Source organism: Falco punctatus (assembly GCF_963210335.1).
Source record: "Falco punctatus genome assembly, chromosome: 10".
Taxonomy (NCBI): domain Eukaryota; kingdom Metazoa; phylum Chordata; class Aves; order Falconiformes; family Falconidae; genus Falco; species Falco punctatus.
The window spans coordinates 28,897,735-28,925,486 of record NC_137590.1 but is presented as its reverse complement, the minus strand read 5'-3'; the positions used below and the strand labels follow the sequence as shown (position 1 = coordinate 28,925,486).

Genomic DNA, 27,752 nt, shown 5'->3' with positions numbered 1-27,752 from the left:
AAGTCTGTCTGTATTTGCTGTCTATTTTGTGATGTGTATTGGAGATCCAGATCCACAAAGATTTAGTAATGTCGGAAGATTCTTGTAACTCTAGTTAACAACTGTGTTACTAGAATGGCAGGAGACGTCTCAATATCCTGGAGATGGTATCTCCTGATTTAATAGCTAGAGGCAAAGATTTTCGTATTATATGTTAAGAAAGCGTAGCATAATATGACCAACTCAGTCTGTAAGTTTGAATAATTCAGTGGTATTTTCTTTTCTTGTGCTTTTTTTTTTTTTTTTTTTTATTCTAGACCTTCTGCATATTACCAATTTCCATGCGTTTTAAATTTATTAATAATGGTTGATTTTAAATTCTGATGGATTGCAGAACCTGATTTATTGTCTTTATGCAATAACAATTTAATATGTAGACATCTAAAAGTTACATTGAGTCTCTAAATTTCAAACTTGGTTGCTTAAGGGTAGAAACTTGGCAGCAGCTGTGTTCTACTGCCCGAATAGATTAATTTAACCTGCTAATGACACCTTTTCTATTTTTACCACTTCTGGTACCATTATTAGTAATAGTTGTCATCATTATGCTGGATTAATTGCTGACTGTAGGTGACTATGAAACTGTAGCTTTCAGTTTATGAACCAGTGATGACTTGTGAAGTAAACTGCCAGTGTGCAGCTTCTAAATCTTTCAGAACAGCCAAATCTGAAAATGGCTTTGGATACTGCCTTTAGACTCTTTAAATTTTGCAACGTCTGCAACATGCGGTATTTATGGAAGCATTTTTTAATGAGGATGACAGGGAAACTCCAAACTAATATTTTGAACATGGTCATGTAAAATTACATAAGTAACTTTGGGATTAATTGGTTTCAGTAATATGCTTGAATAAGTAAGTCTGTGATTGCTCGTCCTTCTGAAAAGCATGTTCCAAAGTGCTGTTTATTGTATCAAACTGCAGCACAGTCCATGAACTCCAGATCACAAATACTCCTGTGAGAAATGTGAAAGCCACTTGGCGCAGCTTCCACTGTAGTACTGAAGTCAGAACATACTTTAAAATCAGAAAAGAAAGGAACGTTATTTAAATTTTTTTTAAAGATATCATTGTAAATGAATGGAAAGTTTGCAGACGCTGAGAAATGGTTTCCAGCTCTGCAGAAAATTAAGTGGACAAAGAGGAATTTATCACAGGTGGTTTGATGAGATGCTGTCTCTCTAGAGTATTAAAAATAACAATAATATTTTAAAAATCAATGAAAAAACATTTAGAGACCATGCAGCAACCATCCTGTTTTCCAGGGATATAAGCTATATGACCCAGAAGGGCCTTTCATTTCCTGAAATGTATGATACTGTCTTTCAGTAACTAAACCCATTTTCCTTATGTTTCTCTAACTTTGCTCTGATGTTTTCTTTTCTGACACAGTACTTTCACAACTGTTTTGGTTAAAAGCAAGTAGAGTTAGTGAAAGAAAATATAATGCTTTGTTTATTTATTTATTTTAAATGGGCAGGTGAAACTTTTTGTATGAGTACCATAATAAATGCTCAGTCTTAAAGAAAAACACCTGTGAACAATGTGGAACTTACTTTAGTGTTAAACCTGGTCAGCTTCACATGTAGGAACCCACAGAAGAATTGTATGCTGCTGATCACTGAGAGAATTTGTGTTGGTTAAGTGCTTTCCTTCATTCAAACACTGGCTCCAGGCAAATTTACCTGAAGTTCCTTTTTTTCTGAAGCACAGTTATGCCCAGGATACATACCTTAAGATGAGTAACTTCGGCCTGGGCACTTCTAAGATGAGAAAGTTAGGAGCTAAACCATGTCTGACAATGCCTGAAAGGGCTAATGCTGTAACTGTGGCTTCTGCAAGGAGCGTCTGCATGCTGCTTCTAAGTCTCTCTGTACAGGGTAAAGAAAAATGTGATGCTAGAAAATATCTTGACTCTGTATCACTGTTTTCCTTTCAGTTAACAAGTGAACTAACGCAAGACCCTGTACCACAGTGAAGGTGCAACTGTACCAGCTACCACCATCCTCAGCAGTTCGTGAAGGTGATATGCCTCCTCCAGCAGACTGAAGAGAATCATGAAATTATGCCTAAAGGTAAGTAGCAAGTCACCTATACTTTGGAGTATGTAAGAACATACCTGAGAATAAATTAGGTATTTTACATTCCTTGGAGGTGTGTGAATTGGTTGTGGCCCTGTAAACTGGGTTTTCTCTTTTGCTTTGGGCCAGCTTATGTGCGTATAGTAGCTGCCTCACTTCATTTAGGAACACTACTACTATTCTAACAGGCTGCCATTTGAATGGAGGGATGCTTTTTAATGGAGTGAGGGGAAAAGCCGAAGTTGCAATGCCATTCCCTTGCCTAATATATCTATATATCTATATACATACACACACTTACCCATGCTGAGCTAAGTACAGTCCATCCCATGGAGTCATGTTGTAAAGTGAAAAACGACGGGGAGAAATCATTACTATGACAACCTGACAGTGAGTGCAGGGAACATATGACTCACTGCAGTTTTTTGAGTTCAGTGAGTCAAATCCATAAGCACCTGGCCTTTTTGTTTAGCTCTATGGGTGAAATGGAGTAACAGTCCATTTATTCTCTGGAGACTGCCTGATGTGTTTATAGGAAAAAATATCCAGCATGTGTGCCTCTGCATGACTTTTTTTTCTTTTAAGCACATACAAGGAAAAGTGACAGAAACAAGATAATGGATGTTGTGTGTTTTCCCCCTAAATGGTCTTTTTCTGTATTTTAGTGCGTCTAGAACCTTTCTATATGTTGATAATTTTCAGTAGTTCTATTTTATCCATGGCTTGGTGGCTATTAACATTTGACAGTGAGTAGAGGATGATGCAGAAATGGGCAGCTGCAGACAGTATACAACAGGAAGCTCTCCTTGGCAGCCACCATTTCTTCGTTACCTCTATGTTAGAATTTTGAAGAAGTCTGTGATGCAGATAAAATACTGACTGTGAAACGGCTTGTGTACTTGGTACACATGTGCAGTTATTCCTCCCCTCATGCAAAAGCGTCACAGGTAGGAAGATTAAGGTGTTGAGAGCCCTTCATCTTAACTTATTAAAGTATTCTTTGACCTTCTTTCAGGTGACCCTGTCCTCAGCCAGGAGACAGTTTTTATTCTGTTTGGTTTTAAACAACAAATACAAACTTTACAAGGGCTGTTGATTGTTGTTACAACTTGCCGTTCACCTGGCGTAGCCATTTATCATAATGGTCTTTGTGGTCAATTTGCAACCAGCAAAATACTCACTTTGATATGCTACCTGAGGATTTACATTCCAGAGTAGAATGGCTTAGTTCCAAGTAAGAAAGCACATGAATATAGTCTAGGTTTTACTCCTTCTCAGCTGGAGACCTGTGTTAAAACACATTGATGGGATGCCTTCTCAGATGCTCTCCTGTGAATGAAATTTGTGTATCATTTTTGTCTCAAGATGCAGACAGTAGACTTTATATCAAAGAATCCCATGGCTAGGAAACTATTTCAGATGTTTAATGACTCTTTATGTTCATGTGAGCACAGATATTTGGAAAAGAAATTAAAATTTTGATTGTGAAAACTCAAATTTTGTCCGAAATCCAGATATTTTTAAATGTTGTAAAGAAAAACTTAAACTGCAGTAACTGGAACCATAGGAATTAAGAGTATGACTGAGCTAATGCCTCTCTGTGCTGCTAAAATACATGTTATCTTGGATCCTGTGTGCATCCCAATGCTACATCAACAGATATGAGGTTGTATCACCAATGCTAGGTTGCTAAAAAAAGTTTAGGTTTTAGTTGCTAAGACTGATTCAGACTGTCTGCAAACAACATTGTACTCCTGAACACACTTAGAATTAACAGATGTGACAAGGCTCATCTATTTGTAAGCAAGACTGGTTTTAGGGGTGGAAGTAAGGGCTGTTGGACATGGCTGGAATCAGCTTGAGTTGTAGACATGGAGAAGACAGATCTCCATTGTGACTAAGAGAATGATGCGGCCTTAATCCTGAAGAAAACCTGAAAGGGTTTCTGTGGTCAGATGAGGGTTAACTCCTTAGGACTGCACGGATGGCACGTAATATTCTTTAGCTTCTCATATTGCCAGTTGCATCCACCTTTTGCATAGAGGTTTAATAGCTAAGGCACATCACAGGATGCCTGTTTTTAATGTAAAGTCCTGCAGAGATGTGAACTGAAGAATTCATCAGCAAAAATACTGTATCCTGACTGGGCAGGCTTCTGTGCTTGCCTCTGCTGTACCTGCCCAGACCTGCTGTCAGAGACAGGGTGTAGAGTAGATCATTCTCACACCTGGTCTGGTTTGGTGATTGCTGTAAACAGACACCAGGATGTGGTACCAAGTTCTCTGCTGCTTTCCCTGGTGTGTGCTGTAAAACTCTCTTTCAAGACAAATGTAAAACTATGGTAATTTTGCATCATGTGGGATGCTCTTCCATCTTACCTTTTGGTGGCTGTTCAAAAGCAAGTAAATGACTTAATAGAATTAGATTCAGGGACAAAAGCATCAGAGACCTTGTCACTCCATTCCTTTCCTCTCACTGGAGTTACAAAAAGTGGTATTCAAATGTGATCTAATTATCCTCGTTTATTATTTAATGTTTTGCTGTCTAATTTTTGGCAATCTTGTCAATGCAAGTATGCTTATTGAATAAAATAGCGAAATTGAAAATGAAGAAGGCTCTTAGCAGTGCTGTTTGCACCTTGAGGGTAAGGGGCTGAGATGTTTATGCCAGTTAATTCTTCACTGAGTGTTCAACAGGATGCAAAATAGGCATACAGTGCAGTCATCTAAAAGGGAAGTATTATTTTCTCCATTTACTATTCTGAAACCAAATGAGTCGATTTTTCGGTGACTGTGGGATTCATCTGAAATTTACATGCAGGGACCTTTTTTACATAAAGCAAGTGAAATCCTGCATTATTCATGGTTTTGTCATTTTTTGGAGTGGTAGGTTATCCTGGAAGAAAGGAAATGAGACTTTATTCTATAGACACTTTCCCTTTATAGCTGTAATGGGAACATTGCACTGATAATTATAGTTTTACTAATTATACTTCCTCATTTGTTTGATCTTCATAAGAAGAATATTATTTAAGTCTGGTTAGCTGTTTGACACTAACTAAATTATGAATTGTAAGCAGGAAAGAGGTTATCTGTTTGTGTGATCTTTTCCCTGATTCTGTACTAGGTTCCTGGGAGGTTTTTTTTCTGGAACAAGGCTCAGTTTTGAGCAATTCAGACAGTCGACAGACCTTATGGTTGTACAATGCAGATATTCACGTTACAGGAAATAATTGTAGAAGGATTTCTAGCACTGCTGTTGGTTCAATCTTGTTATCACAGTTGTTTTGTTAATAAAATCCTTAATGTCTTTCTGTCAAGTTAATTCTCACTGATAAATGTAGAGGACCACTCTATTTTGTTTGGCTTAGAGATAGTTTTTTCTTTTTTAAAGTAAGAAATGGGCTTGTTCTTTCTTCGCAGATAATGTAAAGTCAGATCCAAAATGCTTCTGAAGGAAGAAGACATTCTTTTTGTTGGTTTAAGCAGACCTTGGATCAAGGTTGTTACTAACAAACATCAGAACTTGAACACATGAGCAAAGTGCTAATCCCAATTCTAGATTGCCTTCTGATTCCTGTGGTTTTCTTAGGTGAGTTAACCTGTTTTATGAAGTAGTGAAGGTCAAACAAAATCCCTTTAATTGCTTTAAATTTACATATACACTTGTGATTTATTTGAATGTTTTAATATGTGCAAATTTGGAATGGCTGACAGTGGGTAAGACAAAGGGCAAATAATTATACAATGTCATGACTAATTGCGTAAAGTTCAGTGAATTTTAATGATTCTTAAATAATGCAAACCTAAATGTACTCAACAGAGGATTTGTGTTTGGTAAAAATCACCATTTAGCACATACATAAAGGCAGGAAGGGTTCCATTCGTGTAACATTGTACATGGAAATCAGGTAGCTGTTACTACATATTGCCAATGTTATTTGTATAGAGTCTTTCCTTGGTTGGTGTCAGGAATTGATGCTGAGCCTGCAATTAATTCATTCCTGAATGTCCACTGAGCACAAGTTTCAAAGATGGTAACAACACTTCAATTTTTGTGGTAACGTTTTAACCTGGAAAGCTTCATTTTGTAACTGAAAGCAGCCAAAACTTTTTAAAGGCCAGTTCTTTTATCTGGAGTTAACGTGACCTTGTAACACCATGGGCTGGGATCATTCATAGGAGTGAACTTGCAAGACTGGTGAAATAGGTGTGAGTGTGCTAAAGCATACCATCTGAGACTGCAAGACCTGAGCCTCATAAGAATGAGATTCCTATGACACTGTCATTACTCTGTTTAGTTTCTGTGGAAAAAATGCTTTATTGATAAAGGAAATTCTGAAAATAAAAATAACAACCCACGTCTCTCGATTGCTATTGGTAGACAGTATTTGTAGATGAACAGCAGTCTACTCATTTGATGAAAGACTACAAGTACACGGTTCGTTATTTCATAAAGTACATTAGTCTTTGCAATAACGTTTGAGGCTGTCTCTCAAGAAGCCTGAGTTCATTCACTGAGTTGTATCGTATCAGATAGGTATACTCCTATTTTCTCACTGAGAAGTTCGCCTCTTAAGGAAACTGGCTGAATGACAACTGGATTGCTTGCTTTCTGTCATAATTCGCGTCTTCCCACTTCAGCGCATGCTTGGGTATGGCAGTTATCTAATTGTCCTTTTTAAAATGGAGTGTATTTATTATGCTTCATATGTTAGTGGAAATGCTTCTTGCATTGGCATTGGGAATGCTCTCCCTTTACTTTTTTCATAAATGATTTATCAACTCTGTTATTGCTTGCATGGTCTTTATTATGTCTCCCAAATGATTTTTCCAGAACCCTCTTTTGCTTAAAAAACACAGGAAGATGAATGGAGCTTAATATTTGACCAGGAATTTACTTTAAGTCTTTTAAGCAATATTTTGAAGCCACTGGCACATCCTTAATAGTCCCAGAGGGAAAACAAAGAAGGTAGCTGATCTAAATTGAACGTGCATTGTAGTATGCACTGAAAAGTAGAGACTCAGGAAACCAGTCAAATTGTATTCTTAGGAAATCTTCAGAGAATGTGAGAGGAGGGCTTAGACTTGACAGTACTTCACTAAACTTTCAGGCTCGTATGACCCTCAGAAACTTTTGACTCTCACTGGCTTGTGGTCTTTGGGTCCTAATTTGTTACAACTTCCAATGTAGCCCTACAGTTTATCTTGTTTTGACTTCTTTATGGTTGCTGTACATATGTTTTTGCCACTACAAGAAAATACTACCAGCAGTGATGCCCCTGGGTCCCTCTGCATATGGAGAGTTCAAAGTGTGATGTATTATAAAACTAGTCAGAAAAGAGTTGCTGTTTTCTCAAGACCTATCAAATAATGTAATTACTCTGGCATGTACTTCCTACTAGCCCATATTCCTTCTTAAGGGAGAATTCCTCACTTTTTACCAGGAAAAAGCTGAAGCAGTTGTTGGTGAAACCTCATAGAAGGGATTGGTGTCAAAGCAATGCTTAAAATGTTGAATGGCTTGTCACTGAGATTGACAGGTGCCACCTCTCCTCACAGGAATGAGACTGAAAGTTGTGCCTCCACAGTGCACATTAGAACACTTCATTAAGAAATGTTGACACATAAAGCTGTATTTCCTAGTACACTAGGGCTATTTTATTCTGGCAAAAACATACAGTGATTTTATGAACTTTCTTTGTTTTTCAGGTAGGCAGTGAGGAACTGAAATCTCAGTGGACAGTGGCATTCAGGCTTTTCAGTGCATTGTCCTGTAAAGGTACCAGAGTTAGCTCAAAGCTTTCTTTTGTGCTGGTAGCAGTCACAGTGTCAGCATGAGCTAACTACTCTAAAGAGAAGCTTTCTTTGTGTGTCATGGTTGTTGGCTCTTCTGTTTCCAAACGCTGCACTAGCATTTTGGAGACATACTTGGCAATTTGGGGACTTTGACGGATGGACTTGGGTGATTTAGTGGGAGCACTTAGGAGTTCTGCTGTCACCTTTCTACACTCCAGTCCTTGCTAGAAGTTCCTGCCTCAGAAGCGTGAGCTGCGTGCCAGTGCCTCTGCCACTCTCATTCACAGCTTAGTATTACAGTTATTACTAATTATTACTTACTCTATTACTAATATGCTATAGGGTGAACTTGGGGAGCAGGGTTGCATGCATGTACCCTGATATGCTTTGGTGTGGGGCAGTAATTCCTTGCAAAGGGGTGACATGGACAGCTGGGAACCTAATGTCTTTTGAAAGTGGTACTTAACCACTTCAGTTGCTTAGCTGGAAAGCTCTTTGCAAAATTTTTATGTAAGTGACAGTGTATCATTGTGCTTTCTGTGCATTCACTCTTGCTGTCTCATGGGTTAATAAGGAATAAGAGACAGAAAGTGGGGAAAAGAAAAAAGGATTGGAGAGGGACAGAAAAGAAGATGCTGATAAGGACAAATGCTGATGCTGGCAAAGAGGCGATGTAATTGCAGTTTGATAAGCGACATTTATGGATTATGAAATATCTGCAGAAAATCTTGGAGAAATAATTGAACCAGACATCTTTCAGTTCTGGTGATCTGTGAGCAAAAGGACCAATACTCTGTGTTTTATATAAAAATAAGCTTATGCTTCATTGTATAATACAGATCTAATGATGAGCTGACTTTCAAATTATACATGTCCTTTTGATATATAGCTATACAAACTGAGATATTTTTATTCTGAATTTCAAATTTCTAGTGGCTTTGGATTTCTTCCTATTCTTGTCCCTGTCTAATTCATGCTGTTTCTTTCCCCCATAGAGACTCATTCCTTATTAAAGAAGATACAAGACCTAGAAAGATTCACATATGCCTAGCTCCTTGGAGAAGATAAAATAAGACCAAGTTAAGTGGGAAGATTTCCTTATCAAACTAAGTAGCAGCCAGACTTAAATTAAGAATTAGAAACTGTTTTCTAGAAACGTGCTACTGTGAGCTGTTGACAGTCTGGACACACCAGCTAGCTCCCTGCTCATGGTCAGTAATGGCAGCAGAAATTTTAGAATAATTGGCATGAATGAAATGAAGAAAGTTCCCAAGTTACCAACCAATTACCAGAGAAAAATGGAAAAGCACATGTGCCTTTTCTGTCTGCATTATTTCAGACTAATTTATTTTCTTGGTATAACATTTCTATTTTATTTCATGGTAACATGAATTCTCCTTCCTTCCTCTCCTTAAAATTTATAGTTAATCCTAAATTATAATTACACTTCTTTTAAATGCCTCTGGAAAAATCTTATAGAGTTGGATGAGAATCAAATACAATTATTGTTGAATTAATTCTGTGGGAACAGATAAGGTTTTATAATATATTTTACTGATGTCACAACTTGATTTTTTTCAGTGCTAACTGTAGTTGAACACAGCTAGCTGGTCAAAAGGAGCACTGTTTCTTACCATTTTCATGAACTGGAATTTATTGCTTGTTTGCTGGATGAAGATTACAACAAAGCAATAGGTCTGGAATATGGTCCTATGTGCAGTAAATTTGTACAAGGAAACCACAGAGCTATGAAAAAGCTTTTCTGAAAACCCTGAATTTTGTTTTTGTGTTCTCAGCCATTTCTAGTTTTTGGGATATATTTAAAAACAGTGTATATCTTCATCCTTCCATTGGATTTAGAAATGCTTCTGTCCCAAATCCTATATATGACATGCATTTCTGTCACAGTCATAACAGGAAGCCATTTACATGGTTGTTCCTGCTAGGGTTGTTCAGTATTATTTTGGAAGTGTAAAGGAGTCATCTGGTTATGTGTGATTTTGTTGATAGTGATGAAACATGCCCTTTTCTGAGACAGATTATGCCTTCTTGCTTGTACACCTGTTAATGTCCCTTCAGTCTTACCTTGGTGTAGTTTCACTGTATTACTCTAAACAGGAACCTTTCATTTTGCTCCTGGCAGTGCTAAGAAATGCAAATATTCAAATTTGATGTGGCAGCTTAGTTACCTGCATGTTGCTGACATCTTAGGATATAGCCCATGGGCCTGTCTGAACACAGAGGATAATACAGGGAAGAAACCTAGGTGTGTGGAGTGCACATCTGGACAGTTCTGGAGGAGTAAGTACTGTTATTTACCACTGCTTGCTGTAACTCAGTATGTCATTCAAAGAAATATTATTTATATTTAAACCTTGCTAATGCTACAAATGGGTTTGTTGTTTCACCCGAGAAAGCAGTTTAGCCACTTAGTTCTGACACTTTTCTTCTTCACAAACTGAATAATCCAAGATATTACTTATGCTTTTCCCTAAGCTTTTAGAATTCATCCTTTTCTACTCTTTGATCAGATCCATAGAATGGCGTATAACTGAAACTGTAGCTGGGTGAACTGAACCAGTTTATACAGTTTCAAAAGGTGTATATGTTTGCCATCTTCTGTTGACTTGTGAATCATTGGTCTTGATGCACATCTTATTTCATACATTCATCACTGTAGATCAGTCTATGCTTATTTGTAGACAAAACCATGGCATTTTTTGTTTAGTTTTGTTTTCAGATTTTTTCAGCTATAATTTTAGAGGTATGTAGGGCTGAGCAGATAAGCTCTGTTTCCAAGTATGTTAACAGTTTACCAATGTAGAGAAAAATGAAGGACAAAGTCAGGATATAATCTTTGTGAGATGAAGGAAAACGTGATTTATTTGAATGTCACCAGGTAGTAAGAAACAAAACACAGTGAATGCAACGACTTGTAATTCATTATCTAATGATTACACCAAGGTCACAATGGTAGAGGAACAGTAAAGATTGAGGTAAATCATATAATTTACTTATTTATGTTTCTAGCACATGTTGCAAAGTATCCCTCCTTTGCTGTCCCATTGATGTGGTTGATCTGCACTGGAAACTTGTACTCCTGTCAATTAGAATGTCAGCTCATGTGGATGTTGCAGGGCAGTGGTACAGCAAAATAGCTTACTCTTCCTGCTGGTGATTTGCTTCAAAAAGTGATGTAGAAGCAAGCTACTGTCTAAAAAAGCCAGTGGAGAGCTATGAAGTTTTAAAGAACTGTAAATATAAATTTTAAAGAATTAGTATTCTGTATTTTGAGTGGCTATTTTGTAATTTTTTGGCTCACATGCCCCTGTGCTGATTACCAATGCTGTAAATGGGAAGAACAGGGAATGACAAGCAATTCAAGTTAAGGAACATACAAAATGTCACAGTAATAAAGTTTACTGCCATCCTTTCAGAGGTAAATGAGGCACTAAAATACTGGCTTCTCTTTCTTATGGCAAAGATAGAAATAAAATGTAGTATGTGCCCTTTCTTGTTCTTGTTTGTTTGACATGAACAACACAAGCTTATTTTATTCTCAGTGACTAAACATGAACTTATTGGTGGCTCTTTTAAAAAGAAAAATCAGTTACAAGACATTCAGCTGTCTGTCCTTCAAACTACTAAACTGCTAAGTAAAGACAAGAAAGACAAGGGAAAGCTGCTTAGATTTAAATATATTAATGAAGGAAAAGCTAAAGAAATCTGGGACTAGGAAGCTGACTAAAGTAGAATAGCATTTAGTTAAATACTCATATGGTTCCCACAGATTATTAAAAGCATATGGCTTTGTGAGCTAACAGTCTGGGTCCTGTGGGTTTGTGCTATTAAGCTAAAGTGTCTTGGGAAAGGGAAGGGAAACTGAAGGCTTATTTTTCCCCCCAGACTGCAACTGCCTGCCACTGAGCCAAGTGTATTTTATTCAATCTGAGTATTGGCTTGGATTTCTGAAAAGGAAATTTTGGAAGACTGCCTCGTTCATCAAAAATAATTTAAGGTGCCACCACAGAGGCAACAGGGCTTCTCATTATTGTTTCCTGTATTTTATGATGTTGGCACTTTTTCTGAAATAATTTGAGAATTGCAGATATAATAATGTTTTGGATTGTAGAAAAATAGATATCAACAATGGAATTCACATTTCATTTTATCTAGGTTTTGGTAATATGCCTTTTCCTCAGTAAATACAGCTTTTTCTGGAAATGAAATCCTTACTCTGAACAATGGCATCATTATGTCAGGCACTTCTGTACAAAACTGAAGTATAGCAATTAGCACGAAATGAAAAAAATAATGTGAATACTCTTATAAACTTCTATGGATGATCAGTAAAGGACTTTAAAAGCACGACATACCGAACTGAAGATTTTTAAAATAAACAACTTGGACATTTCTGAGTGACAAAACCCACTTTCTGTTCCCTGCGGACATTTTCCAATTGAGCTTGCTAGTGAGAACTCAAGGAAATATTTAGGAGATGGGCAGATATGGAATCATAGAATCATTTAAGTTGGAAAAGACCCTTAACATTATCGAGTCCAACCACTAACGTAACACTGCCAAGTCCACCACTAAACCATGTCCCTAAGCGCCACAGCTACATGTCTTTTAAATACCTCCAGGGATGGTGATTCAACCACTTCCCCAGGCAGCCTGTTCCAGTGCTTTACAACCCTTTCAGTAAAGATTTTTTTCCTAATATCCAACCTAAACCTCTCCTGCTGCAATTGAAGCCATTTCCTCTTGTTCTACAAGTTGTTACTTGGGAGGAGAGGCCGACCCCCACCTGCCCTTTTCAGGCAGTTGTAGAGAGTAAGGTCTTCCCCCGGGCCTCATTTTCTCCAGGCTACACAACCAGTTCCCTCAGCAGCTCCTCATAAGAGCTGTGCTCCAGACCCTTCCCCAGCCTCGTCACCCTTCTCTGGACACGCTCCAGCCCCTCTACGTCCCTCCTGAAGTGAGTGGCCCAAAACTGAACACAGGATTTGAGGGGCGGCCTCACCAGTGCCGAATGCAGGGGACGGTCACTGCCCTGGTCCTGCTGGCCACACTGTTTTGGGTACAAGCCAGGATGCTGTTGGCGGCCTTGGCCACCTGGGCACACTGCTGGTCATGGTCAGCCAGCTGCCAACCAGCACCTCCAGGTCCTTTTCCTTTATGTAGCTTCACCTCTAGATGCATAGTTGCCTTGGGGAGAGGGAGCCTGGCAAATGCAGTCTTTTTAAGTGTTTCCTTTTCTGATTCTACAAATGGCACTTATGCTAAGAAACTTAATTAGAAAGAAAAAAAAAATAATCTTGCTGCATACTTTGCAGCTGCCAGTAGTCTGAGTGTAAAGCTATTTAACTTAATCGCAACAGGCCCGAGTATTTGAATTTAGCAGTCAGCAGCTGAAAATAAAGCATGGAAAGCAGCAATAAGGCAAGCTTCAAATGCTTTAAACTTAAATAGTAAAACTATTTAGAATCTCTTTTACCCTGACTAAGAGTGTCAACCTTTTAAAAAAATTGAACTGAAACTGGAATTTGGGGAAATCTGGGAGTAAGACACTGAATCAGTGATGCAGTGATGACTCCTGGGGTGATAAAGAGGAGCGATGTTTTCATTCTTTCTCCATGCCATTTAACAAAACAAGGATGACTCTGTTATGCCAGACCGAAAGACCACATACATGAGCATCTGTGACCAAAAGTGAAGGCTGTAAGGATAAGTAAAAGCTGTAGTAAAACTTTATCCAATTCCTCTCCCTGTGTTCAGCAATTTTCCAGATTTATATAAATTTCAGTAATCTTCAGTGGCTTTACATTTCATGAGTTTGTCCAATCTCATGTAAACCTTGTTTTGAACCTGTAATATGCAGTCTAATTGCTAAAATTAACAGCTTTGTTATTAGTAGGACATTATGTGGGACTGGCGGTATAAATGAAAAAGATTCCAGCGACATTTGGTACTGTGCCTGCTTACATAAATAGAGATCTTTCCTTAAAAAAGATTGGGTAGAAACAGAGACCATCCAAAATACTTATTTTTGAGATGAGGAAACCACTTCTGGCATCAGAATGATATGATCTTTCTATAAATTACATGATCTGGAACTGGTATGTTGACAAATCTGATGGACCTCCTTTCATGATTAATAGTAGAGACTATAAAATCAAGTAAATGTTAGAAATTCCTCTGAGAGAGATTGAAACAAATTTTAAGGTAATTGTTGCAAAAAACTTTTTTAGATCCATGATTTTCTATTCTATTTTTAAGTACCACTTTTGTTGAGAATGCTGTTTTAAGTAAGCTCCTGGAAGTCCTCAGTTAATTTCTCTTAAGAGTGGTCCTGGTTTCCTTTTTGAGTAAGGCAGTTCACCGTTGTGCCATCTGTAATAGAGCCAGAGAAAAGGTGTGATTCACAAAGTATTCGTCTCTCATGAACTAAGTGGTAGTGCTAAACTTCTTAAGGGGATAATCTGGAATTTCTTGTCTATACTATTACAAGAAAACCACTTCTCTTGTTTTTTACTCCAGGTCTGTCCTTTACCATCTTACATGTCAGAGGGCCTTTGGAACATCAAACTATTTCTTACCTGATTCAATCTGACAAAGGTGAAACATCGTTATCATCTTGGATACAAACTGCACCACAGCAGAAGCTGAGTTTACAGGTATGCTGAGAAATGCCTGTGAAAGGTGGATAGTAGCTCAGCAGTGAACAACAACAAGCAATATTTAAAATATCAGAAATTCAGTACCTCTTATTCCTTTGCACAGTTTAACTTTACTATACTCTTACCAATATATAAATTAACTAAACAGAAATGGCTTTCAATGTTAAACCTACCTGACTGTGAGTAATTGCATGTGATCCATGTTAGGAAAGTTCTCTGGGAGCCCAGAAAATCCAAGTTACCTAGTTCTTGTTGCATTTGTTACAGATGAACCATAGGATTTGGGACAAAAATAAGAACAAAACTGATGTTCATTCTTAATTTGGAAAGAGCAGTGCATTTTAAAATATGCTTATTCATGGCAAAAGAGAAAAGAAATTTAATTTGGTCCTGTCTTAAGTCTTATGACCAGAAGACGTTGATTCATGAAATGTTTTGTGATTTAGAATAAGAAATCTTTCAAAACTTTATAGATGTCTCAATCATATCCTAGTGAAGAGAGTCTTTGGGTGGGACTGAAATTCTCTTACTTAGTCGTAATTCATTTTTATTAATAACTTTAGTGTATAATGATACCAGGAAGGAAACCTGGGCATCCATTTGTGGATTTCTTCAGTTCAAGGATTTATCATTCAGACTTAATCTCTGTCTCACCCTGTGTGTATTATGATTTTAACATCTACTGCTTTTTGCTTATTACTGTTAATGTTGTAAAACAGACTCCTGGAAAGAGAAGCTAGAACAAGTAAGTCTCATTAAAAATAGTTATTTGGGCAATCAGGCCCCCAAAAAATAAAAGAAAGAAGAAAGGAGTGAAAAAAGTAAAAAAAACATGTTCAAGGCCAGTAATATAATCATAATGTGAAATGGAAACGAAAGCTAGCATTTTAACTGAAGTTCCATTTTGTTTTCTGTTTTCCTGCCTGCAGTTTTCATCTTTATCATCTAAACATCAAACATGCTCCACTTTAGCCACTCTGTGACTGTGGTAGTTGAGGGGAGGTGTCTTTGTAACCGAAAATAGCGAACAGATTGGTTTTGATACATCACTGGAGCTGGAATAATTCATTAAAGAGTGAACCTGTTGGCCTCAAGCAGTAAGTAGTATGTGTGATTTCGCGAACATTCTATTCTGTGCCTCATGAAGGTCAATAATACTGAATCATACGTCTCTGAAAACATAAAGGACACAGACTTGAGTATACAGACAATAGTACAAGTGGTAAGCATAATCATAGCATAAACCCAAACAATATAAAAAGGTTGCAACAGATTGTAACTTTGGTGCAGGAAACCTTCTTGTGCCTAGGTTTACTCTGTATGCAGAACTTGTGAGATTACGGAAATTAGATGAGGTGTAGTAGCTGTAATGTCTTATGACTTTTAAATTTTTAATTACATTTTGTTCTACATGCACTAGCAATAATTATTCTCCACTGCAGTTGGGTAAAACCATGGATTCTCCCACCCAATAATTTGAAAAGGCGTAATGCCACCAACATAATTCATGAGATTGTTTTGCACACTGAATTAGTCAGATACAGTTGACAGCCTCTCTGGATTGAGAAATACAGTCATGTAGTAATGGGCTCTAGTAATTTATGAATTTACTGTGCAGGGTTATAATCCGTATTTTGGATTTTCAGTATCTTTCTGCTTCCTGTACTACTTTATCCTGGAGTTTCTTTAATCTGGAATTCATTTTCTCATGTTTAGAGCAATAACAAATGTTTCAATAGGACTAGATAAGCTGGGTGGATTTGTCTGGAGCCAGATTCGATGACAGCACTCTAGATAATTTAGTTTTCATCCTATTTTTCTTTGCTAAGATGTTTTTAAGTAAATACATTAAAACAGGCTTTCTTCTTAAGAAAAGCCTAATAAGATTAAAAAGCTGGAATTCTGTGAATGTTTTGTGTTTTCTTCTCTACCCCTTTCAAGATGATGATAAACTGTCTTGAGTCAACTGTCTACAACAAAATTCTGTCTTAATTTTTATGAATGCTGTGACTGTCAGGTGTTATGTTAAAGTGTTGAAGTAACATAATTTCAATCTCATTTTCCAAAGTGACATTGGCAATGACCATGTATCCCATTGTCTTTCACTGAGATCCAGAACTCATCGGTAGCTGTGTAAAAGCTACGTGGTGGAATAATGACAAACTTACAAAGCCATAAATTTATGTGGTGAAGTGTCTAATTTCCCTAAAAGCTAAACAGTCAGCTTTTGTGGTGTAGAGCTCTGTTAAATGCCTTTGTTGGTGTCTCTGTCGGCAAAGTGGGTCAAGGGCTGACAGAAGGAAGAATCCTCCATATCTTCAGGATGTAAAAATTTTGGGATGCAGTTGTTGCTGGTATTCATCTCTCAGGAAAAATAATGTAATACATATGGTTCAGCCATAGGAGTAGGGAGCACAGGCTACTCGCCTGCCATGCTGTGATTTAGATGAAGTTCCATCATGTGGAATCAAAGATTCACATGAAACACCTACTACTCTTGAAATACATTTAGAACAATGTTTGTGTCAACTAAATTAATCTGCCATTTTGAGTCCACATTGAGCAAAATTATTTATCCTAACATAAACCATTTGACTGATTAATTTCACAACTCCTTTTACTGTTTCTTTCTTTGCTTTTAATTTTGTTTCTTTGCCTCTCCTGGACAATCATAGGTTTCCCTGTCTTTGAAATTCCAATAGTAAAGTTTTTAATGAAATGGGGAGAATGTTAAGGTTTGTGAGAGTAAAGCATAACATCACCTTAATTATTTGCATCTCAAAAGCAAATTACATACATAGTTATTTTTATCTGTAATTAATGACATGTACATTTCACAACACCTTATTATTTAGATTTTGAAGTAAGATGGTAAATTCTAGTCAGTAGTCAGCTTTATTCTTTTTGTCTCCTGAGGGAGAGACTTTGCTGTGTAAAATCTTCCATTAGCTGTTACACAAACAAACCACGTGGCATGCTTACGGTATGCCATTATTGCATAAGTTCTTGCATTTCATATCTGTCAAGATTCCTACCTTCCTTTTCAGTTGGCAGCCTGTTACCTTTGCAACTGTTAAAGAAAGCTCCTCTATTTCTACCCTAGAGCCATAATTACATATAAGCCTTGAGCCAGAGATAAGCCTGTGCTAGCAAAATGTTTGTATGTATCTTGGAAACATAATATCAGAATGGTGTTATCTGAGTTCCCGTATTACGTGTGGTAGAGGTAAACCCAGTAGCCTTATTCTTCCTCAGAGCAAGTGATTATCTTTATCTGATTGATTCTCCAAAGAGCTCCCAAATTCAAGAGCTGTTTGATAACCAGTGAAAGGGATGTTGATGACAAAAGTTACAAGTCCAAGTTTCCAATCCAACAAAAGATGTTTAACATGTATAACTAAAACAAATGGACAATTCCTATGTTGTTTGCTGGATTTGGGCTCAAAAGCTTAAGCTAAATATCTTGAAAGTTGTGGATTTTACTCTGATTTGTATTAATTATATGGGGGGGTGGGGGAAAGATTAATATTAAAATTCTAATGGGCATATTAACTTGGTCATCATGTGTAGATATTATATTTACATATTTTGATTGGTTTTGATAGCAGCATAACAATATAGTGCTACCTAATCTGTAAAAAAGGGAAATTTCATTGCTTAAGTTTTTATTTCTGTTTTTGTCAGAAAAAACCAAAACACTTCAGTGTCTATAGATGTTATAGTGTATATTTGTAACTAGGTGGTTACAAATGTCAGTTATAGAGAGTTTCTTCTCTGAGCACTTACAGAAATGGCAAGACTGTATATGGACACTTCTTATCAAACACTGCTTTTCCATCTCAGGTGGAGTAAGACTGATGGATGGACATAATAAAGTGAAGAGAACACTGGTTTCTGCTATGCAGCACTCGCCAAGTTTTCTGTCCATCAGAGCAGAAAGAGTTAAAAAAAATTCAGACCAATGTTACCTCACCATCCCCAAAGTGGAAGGTGGCACATGAGAGGAAAAGGTGGACCGCATTCATAAAGCCTGTCAAGGTTTTTGGGTGCTAAATGATGGGAAGGTGGGAGAAGGAGAACAATGGAAGGCAGCAGAATTTTATTTTCATTCTACCAAAAATAAAAATAGATAAACTTTAGGCTGCTTGGTCTGAACTGTTTTCCATTAACGTAGATGGAAGCCATAGGACTGGATGTATATCACAGCCTTCAGCTAATGATGATGAGAAGCACTTGTTAGCATATTAATTAAATTTTGTAGGGTGAGAGAAGCCTAGTGATCTAACTTACGCACACATATGAGTGCTTGTGAAATACATGGTTTTTCTTTTTCTTTTTTTTCCCAACTAATGTGATGATTGCTATCTGTTAGAATTTTAATATACAGGTTTTTATTTGGTTTTAGCTTCCCAGACCTGTTAGAAGCCATTTCAGAACAACGGATTGAACGTGGTGTTCCATTCTGCCAAGCAGTGAGTCCAAATGTGGTATGACTTCTTTTTCTTGAGATGACTGGCCTTCACCGTTTTCTTCCTCAGGACAAGCAAAAGGTAAGAAAGACTGTCTCCATGGAGCTACCCAACTGATGCATGATATTGATAGCTGAGGGTTTGATAAAGAAGAAAATATATTTCACTGTTAGCCAGGAAAGCTTTTTATGTGTCTGAAGTTCTATAAGGTAGTACATGGTCAGGCTCAGGGTTGCAGAATAATGTTTAATATAGGATGTTCACCGAAAGAAACTAAAACTGAGGAACATTCCGCCACTGTGTCCTAGAAGATGTTTTTTGTATTGTCTGCTCCCTCTGAAGGGCTTCTCAAAGAAAAGAAGTGATTTGACACAAAGGAAAACTGGGATGAGAGAATTACTAGAGGAGAAAGGATGGATTCACTCATGTTTTGATTTAAATAAGAAAACTCCTAATTTATTTTCCAGTACTTAATTTTAAATCCAGTTATGATTTTTCTGGCAGAACAGCTGTACCTTGAAAAATGTTGATTTAACATACACGTATTTCATGTCAATTCATCAATATTTGAAGGGAAACTGGACAGGTGAGCCAGCTGGCATGAAATGAAGGATGTCAAGCTGGTTGGCTGGGAGGTGTTGTGGTTATTCAGAACTCCGAGTTCCCTAACTGGCAGCTGTGCAGGCTGTCCAGTGCTGCAGGTTGTCTCATGTGCTGGCTGCCTGGCTGGTGGCGGCTGTGTGCCTGCCCAGTGCACAGCAATGAGGCTCATCATAGGGATAATTTTTTGTACCTAAAATTTTCTGTGTCTGAGGGATTCTTTTGAATGTGAAACCAGTAAGTGCATGCTTAAAATGCAGTAAAATTAAATCTATTTTTAAAAGCTGGTAGCTTAAAGCCAAGTAAAAATATAGGAACAGCATAAAAAAATAACTTGTTTCTTCAATTAGAAATACCTTCAGTAGGTATGATGAATTTTGCTTATTCTGGCAGTGTGCTTTTCTGGTGTCATTAGGCTTCTTGTGGCTAAGACCACAATGTCTTTAAAGGAACTGGAGTTACTAGGAAAGACATTACACGAATATATGACTAGTAGCATTGAGATCGATACAATGAGTCATAATCTCACAACATCTGCATATATATTAGTGCTTCCTTGTGTTAGATTCGGGGATTTCAAATTAAGTAACAGGTGTGATACAGGAAAAAAAATGATCCTAAGCCGTGTAAGCTGAAAGCATATAGGATGTATAGGAAAACCTTTGAGAAAGAAACACAGTATTTATGCTCTTCTTTTTATTGTGTTATTTCATCTGACTGAAAAAATAAATCACATGGCTTGTAGTGAACATTTGGAAAAGGTAAAAGTAGAAATCTTTCAATACTGGCTAAAATTTCTTAGTATTACATAAAAAGTATGCAGTTTAAATTGTGCTTTTCTCTGCTTTGTTAAATCGTTGAAATTGGAGATACATGCTTGCGTTCTTGCATTAAAATGGAGATATATGTGTATATATACGCTCTCCCTGCTGGAATAGCTTTCAAGAAAATTCTGCATGTCTTGTTTAAATATACCAATTGGATTCTATTTCCTTTCAATTTCAAGAAATTAGTGCTGCTCCAGTAGTCATAGAAACTGAAAATAAGAACAGACTGTTGAATATAACCATCAGCAGAAATTCTGAACACTGAATACAGTTCTCCTAAGTTCATACCTACGTAGGAATCTAAAAGAACATTTCAGAAGTAAACTCTGTTAGCAGTCTATCAAATGTAGTAGCAGCAATTAGTCTTAATGGTAGCAATTGTTAGGACTTAAGTGAAAGGCTGCTCTGCATTTCTTTCTACCCTCTCCCAAACAAATAATTGCGATATGTTTTCTGACCCTAACAAAAATCCCTCTGATATGTAACCCACTACCGTTTATGCCTTACAAACCAAAGAAAGATAGGAGTTGCAAGTACTCTTCTGCAGTGTAGATGAAAACTTTTGTTGTGAACATGCAGCCTTATCTTAATATCAGAAGTATCAAAATTGGGTATTGGAACTCCGTGTTCATAGGCTCTAAAAATGAATTAGCCATCTGTAAAATATGTAAACAAGAATATATCACATTTGTACTTCTAAATACTGCAACTACAGACACAGATGAAGTAATTGCATATGAAATTAGTAATCATGTGATTGTGTGGAATTGCTTGATCTGATTTGCATGCTTGACTGAAGAATTATGCACGTGAATCAAGCTTAGTAAATAATTCATACCTTATCCTATAGCTAATTAATTTAACATCATTTTTCTTTTCTGCAATTTGTGTAGGAGTGCAGTATTCTCTTGAAATTAGCGGTCTTTCCATAATAATTACCAATATCAAGGAATAAGTTCTGGTTTGCAAACTTTTCAGTGCAGAGTAACTATTACTCATTCAATATTTGAATAGTGTTGGCTAGTTCTAATTGGTCATGCAAACCTCCTCCTTTTTCTGTTTTTCTCACTTGATTAAAATAATGCTTGGTTATAGACTACAGGTGTGAGTACATGCTCTAAAAAAAGCTTTTCTGCATATATTTAATATGCTCCTCTTGTCTCTAAGTCACAGCCTTTGATGTCCTAGAGAGTCAAAATAATTGGTTATGGGGAGGGAAACTAAAGATCAGCAGCTTGGTTATTTGCCATAGCAAATACCTACAATGAAAATTAGTACTGGAAAAATATTTTCATGGATTTAACAGTGGAATTTGGCTTCAGGTAAATCATTAGATACCAGTAAGATTCACAGTATTTTAGGGCATCTGCTGCTATAAATTGGGCAATTACTGGCATCTAATGCTATCGCAGAAACTGCAGTGAATTTATTAATAGGTTATAGGGTTGACTACTGGAGCTTGTCAATACAAGAGTAACCTAAATGAAAAGGTTCACTAGCAAGTGAAGGAGGGTGTGTGAAAGGCTCTTCCACGTCTGTATTTGCTATGTCCTTCAGAACCTTGGGGCAAAACTGAAAGAATACTAAATATTGTAAAGGATTACATTTCTGTTCCAGAAGGCTTGAAATGTAAAACTTGGACTGCCTTTCGAGAAACTCCTTGCAGTATGGTACAGAGTCCTTAAACTTTTGATAGCAGTTGCAGGAATTTGGACTACTGTCTGGATTATTTGCCAGATTTTCATAACCAGGAAATACGTCAAAATAAAATTTGGTGATAGGCAAGTAAGTAGCAGGACATTAATTTCTCCGTTACTCTGATATTCCATGAAATGAGACCTCTGTAATCTTTTCATCTTGGATTTCTGTATTTATTTAGTTCAGAGGTCATTTAGCTAGAAGAAATGTGTTCCTGACAATCTTTTTAAACTGATCTAGAACAGAGCCATCTTTTCATGGACTCAGACTGTCCTCAGGGATTAAAACTTGTAGTATTGCAAACTAGTGCTAATTCTGTACCAACAAGATAATGTATCAAGCATGCCTGAATTTCCCAGTGTAAATGCAGCCAGGAGTTAGCTTCTTCTTATGGTCTAAAATTTGTCAACGTTGTCAAATTGGGGTTTGACTCCTGTTTATGCTGGTCTGGGAGCAGAGTTCGATCTGTACAGCTGGAAGTATGAAAAATGCTGAATGTTTATTGACAAAAGTAGTCTCTACTGCTGAGGTAAGAGTACTGTTTCGAGTCCAGAACAGGTTGGGATATGCCAGAAGGTATATGTATCCCCACAAGCTATAGCTTTTTTTTTTTTTTTTTTTTTTTTTTTAAGACAATTGATATAGTTGCAACAATTTCCCTAATTAATACTGAAAAAAACCCATAAAATGTTATTAGTATAAAATTTCTCTGACAAGAGAGGAATCAGTCTTTACTGGGAGAGGTATTTCAAGTGAAATCAACATTCTTTTAATGAAATGTATTTTAACTTAATAGATGAATAAGGATTTTCTTGGGCGGGGGGACAAGTTTTGAAATAACTTTCTAATGTTAAAGAAGAGATGAAGGAATAATCCTAGCAAAATCTTCAGTTTTGCTGTTGCAGTTCAAATAGTGAAGGAGATTAAAGAGCTTTTTATTGTGTATCAAAGGATACAGCTTTGTGGTCAGACAGAGCTCTATGTTCTAGTCTAAGATTAGTAAATATGCAAATGCTCAATCTTAAATAGAAAACCTGGAAGAATTCAATCCTTCGCTTATGCAATGGAATGTTTGTTTGAAATGACTAGCGTATTCCAACTTAATAAGTTGTCATGTTGTAAAACTTGTCAAATTCAGACTGCTTGACGGCTGTTGCAGTTGAAAAGCTATTTCAGCAAAGTACAAGTCACATGTTTGTGCTCTTTTTGAGGCAAACAACCATTCTGAATATCAGGTGAAAAAAGTCATAAGGATGCAAAGTGCCAGTTATTTATGGCATATCATTCTCATGAAACAGTGGGTGCCCACACTTGTGGTCTCACATATTTCTCAAGTGCTGCAGGTCACTACTTCATGTTTTGTGCAAGAAAAAGATGGGACTTAGCATTCACTAGTGCTCTAGAACTACAAATGGCTTTCCACATGCTACAAGTCACATCAGTTCTCTGTGATGTTAAATATTTTTTATAATCTCATTTTTGCAAGTAGGAAGGTTCAGTCAGTCTTTGAAAAAGAAAAAGGTAGAATGACTTGGTCAAAATCACAGTGAGAGCTAGGCTAGTGGGTGGTAGCACAGAGTACCAATTTTCAGTGCACTTTCTGTAGGACAATGCTCAGAGCTATATAAAATTGGGACATCTTTTGGAAATCTTATGCATAATAACATAGAAATTTAATTTGCATTTTACATTTTCTTTAAAATAAAGTATCTGATGCAAAGTCATCCAGTACTAGATTTTTTTTTTGTTTTTGAGTACGAACAGATATTTATGAAGAAAGATGTCATGTGTATTGAAAATATCTCCAAGCATTTTGTTGTCACAGTTGTTTAGCCTGAAAATAGGCATTTAGTTAACAGATTTTATCAACTCTCCAGGCTGCAGTCAGGAAGTTCAGCAGAATGCAACTGACAGTTATAGGTACTTTTTCTTGAGGGAATGTATTCTACCTGTGGGGTTCATTTCAAGGTGTCATTTGAGAAATTTCTTTAAATGTATGAAACATTTTAATAGTTTGAGTCCTGATTTCCTCTGAGAATGCACTCTTTCTTATGGCATAGTTGCAGGATGAAATATTTTAACTACGGAGCATACATAGCACCAGCAGATTTGTAAAAATATTACAGTGTTAAGAATATCATAGTGAAACGTTTTGTTTGGCCATTCCCACTGGACAAGAGATCTAATGCCTTCCTTTAGTTTAAGGGGGAGGAAATACTTTCAGTCTTCTTAGGTTTCCCAGTTTAGTGAAGTGTGGGGTTTTGTAAATTTTTGAGGGTCTTTATTTGAAATTTTATGAAACACCCCAATGCATCTGTGAGCTCTTCATGTCGGTTTTATTATTAATGCAAGCCTAATACTTTATATATATTGCTTTGTTATAAAGCCACTTGAGGAACAAGATGTACGTACATTCAGTGACAGTCTGGCTTGTTTATTTTGAATTTGTATCTTGATAGGGAGGGTGAAGGGTGAAAAATCAATTTGCGGACCTTTTCACTAAGAAAATACTGCAGAGAAATTATTCCACTGCAATCTACTGCTCATGAAGGGAAGCAGCTTAGAGAAATCTTTACAACCAAGGGAATCTTTAACCCAGTGAAGCAGGAGGCTATGAAATCTTCCCTGGGTTAGAAAGGGAGGCTTATAAGATCGGGATTTCAGTTAAAGAAGTTTGCTGTGAATTAGCAGGTGAATAATTTTTCTGAGTTTATGCATTTTGGTTGAAGTATATAAAAATTCTCCCTTCCTAGGGACGTAACTGCTGATATTGTAGATTCAGGTTTTTTCTGTGTTCCCATTTTGCATTTTTAGAATTTCATTGGGACCTGCCGATCTTGCTGATCGACACCCAAAACATCCGGGTAGTATCTGTTCTGTGCTAAGAGTTCTGCAGAGCTGATTGTTGGCCTAAAATACAGATATATTTCTAGCATGTTTTATGCCTAAAATGTGTGACATTACTGTTGCTCTTATAGTCAGGGGTATAAAAATGATATTGCTACCAGAAAGAACACTAAAAATGTGATAGAGTAGATTGACATTTGTGTGAGGACATCCATTGTAGCTGTGTCAGACCAGATTAGGCTGTTCAGAATAGAGAGGTGATGATCAGTTGAATTACTTATCCTCCCTCTGTTTTATAGAAAGGCTTAGGGCTGGAGGGGAACTGTAGTACAACTGTAGGATGCAGAAATATTGCCGTTGTGAATTGCCCAGTTAAAATTTAGATAGGTAACATTTCCAGTCAAAACCTGAAGTTCCCTCTCCTGCTGTTTCTTCCCTTTCCACTACCATTAAAGCTATAAAGACCTTTCAGTTCTTTTCCAAACGGAAACCAGGTTAATAGTTAGTCTGGATCATTTCAATCATCTGATTTACAGTGTGGCTTCAGAAATGGCTTCGTCACTGCAGCTAAGAGGAGGGAGCTGACGTGTAACGGGAGGAATGAGTGCTCAGGCCCAGTGATATCGAGGGCTTCTTAACCCAAACTCAATGTCTCAAGACGCCACAGCCCTCAGACGGTACCTCTGTTTTCCTTAATACATGTAAGTGGGACGGGGTGAGGATCCTGACCCATATCCTACCCTCTTTCCTACAGACAGCAACCTCCTTAGAGAAGGACTTTCTTTCACTGTGTGCTTTGAACAAATTGGGAACTCTGTCTTCTCTGGAGCCTCTGTGAATTTTAACAGATCAAGGAGAATATTTAGGTTGATAGATATTTGGGAAATGTTAAACATAATTTTAATAAACCTGCTTATATAAATATATTGCAGTAGCTTTATAAATTTGATCTGTTTCTCTTTTTTTTTTTTTTTCTTAAAGGAAAACCTTTATTTATTTTCCAATTTTATGGGAAAATCTCTCTTAACTGCCTAACTATTTACAGCTTCTGTTATTGTCACACCTAATCTTAGAAAATGAGACAACAATTGAATATAAACTTGTTTTAGATAGTGTTTCTGTTGATATCTTTACACCATTTTCATTTTTTTTGTTTTGCAACAACATGCACCAATGTTTTAGGAAATGTTAAGTTCCTTGTTACAAAATCTTCTGTCTTCTTCGCTCCAGAAGTGTTTATAAGGGAACCAACACAGCTACGTATGAGCTCCACAGAGAGATCATGTGAGTTCTGTTAGTTTGGGCATAATTTTTTAGAAATAAGGCTGGTTTTCTGCCTGTCTTTCCTTGATCTCTGAGGAGAAAATTATGTATGCAGAGGAGCATTTCTAATTATAAATTATTCCAGGTTTTCAACTGACTGGTTTGAGGCTTGATATTCTGTCATGATTCAAAGATGAGAGGATTAGGTTCAACAAACCTTTCTTTTAACAGCAGGTAAGCAGATAAGCAGTACAGTAAAGTGAGATAGTTACTGCAACTTAAGTGGGATTTTGCATATGGTGAAATAATTTTTTGACAGTTACTCTGAATTTGAGATGCAAGCCAGAGAAATAGTGGAAAAAATATTAAGCTTTTTCTATTTACTGTATTGTCAGTAGAAAAGCTGTTCCTTATCATAGCTGGAAAAAAAATGTCCTCCACAAACTTAAGCATTTGAAATTGCACGTGAATTTTGAATAAACAAACATACAAATGCTGAAACTTAAATAGAAGACTTGTGAGAATACAGTCCTTATCTTATGTAAACTTGCAAGCTACAGTGAATGGTTGTTTGAAATGTCTAGTGTATTCCATCCTGTAAGATGTGGTTTGCTGTGTTAGATTAAACAAGCAATGAAGTGAGATGAAATAATGCAGGACCACTGGTATATGAAAGTAGACAAAAATATTTCTCGTATGCTCAAGATGTTAAAATATTTCTTATACTACACCTGGCTGAGATCGTCAATATAAGAGAATGTGGCATAATGGGGATTTGAGCTCCATGGTTCAAGAGGGGTTGCCCTAAGGTAGACCAAGACTTTTAAAGTACTTTTTTCCTGGCTACCCTGGGGGAGTCAGGGGGGAAAAGGGAAAGATAGGGCCTGACATATTCATGCTAGTGCTGAGGGATGGAACGGGAATGTAACTTTTACTGGTGGATGAAGTCTTTTCTTTCAATCCCAACTCCTTGATGAGCTCCTGTTTCACTCGGTGTAGCATTTCCCGCCCTGGCAGCAAAGGCAGGAGTGGGGAGGGGATCAGCTAGGGCTGTGGTTGGGGGTGCTTAGGCCCTGGGTGGTCATTCCATAGCACCAGGCAAGCACCTGCTTTGTGCACCCCTAGAACCAGCCTTGGTTGTACCAGCCAGGTGCTTTTCTCTTCTCCCCACTCCTTCAAATAGGTATCTTTCTATATAACCACACATGGGCCGTTCACTCACTTTTGCCTTCAGTAAATTGTAAAAATTCCTTAAAAATCAGCGTAATCCAGTATTTTCTGACAAATAAAACCAACAGTCTCATTCACCTGACTGGCATAGACACGGTGTTATGTGAAAAGTGGGACCACATGGAAAGCAAAGTTAAAGGGAGAAAAGGGTCTGCTTGTAAGATCTCAGGTGAATGGTATTTGGCCCTGAGCTAATGTGACTGCATTTTTAAAAAGGCAGG

General features: G+C 37.1%; 1 long non-coding RNA gene across 9 annotated transcripts in view; it reads left to right on the top strand.

Moving 5' to 3' along the window:
• The window catches only part of LOC308070597, a 306,714-nt gene that overhangs the window by 94,277 nt on the left and 184,685 nt on the right, over nucleotides 1-27,752 (top strand). For all 9 annotated transcript variants that reach the window (XR_013930760.1, XR_013930761.1, XR_013930762.1 and 6 more), the window contains 5 exons: nucleotides 1,978-2,113; nucleotides 5,542-5,710; nucleotides 7,831-14,594; nucleotides 15,527-15,694; nucleotides 19,003-19,147. This is a non-coding gene — a long non-coding RNA (uncharacterized lncRNA). The remainder of the gene's footprint in view (nucleotides 1-1,977; nucleotides 2,114-5,541; nucleotides 5,711-7,830; nucleotides 14,595-15,526; nucleotides 15,695-19,002; nucleotides 19,148-27,752) is intronic.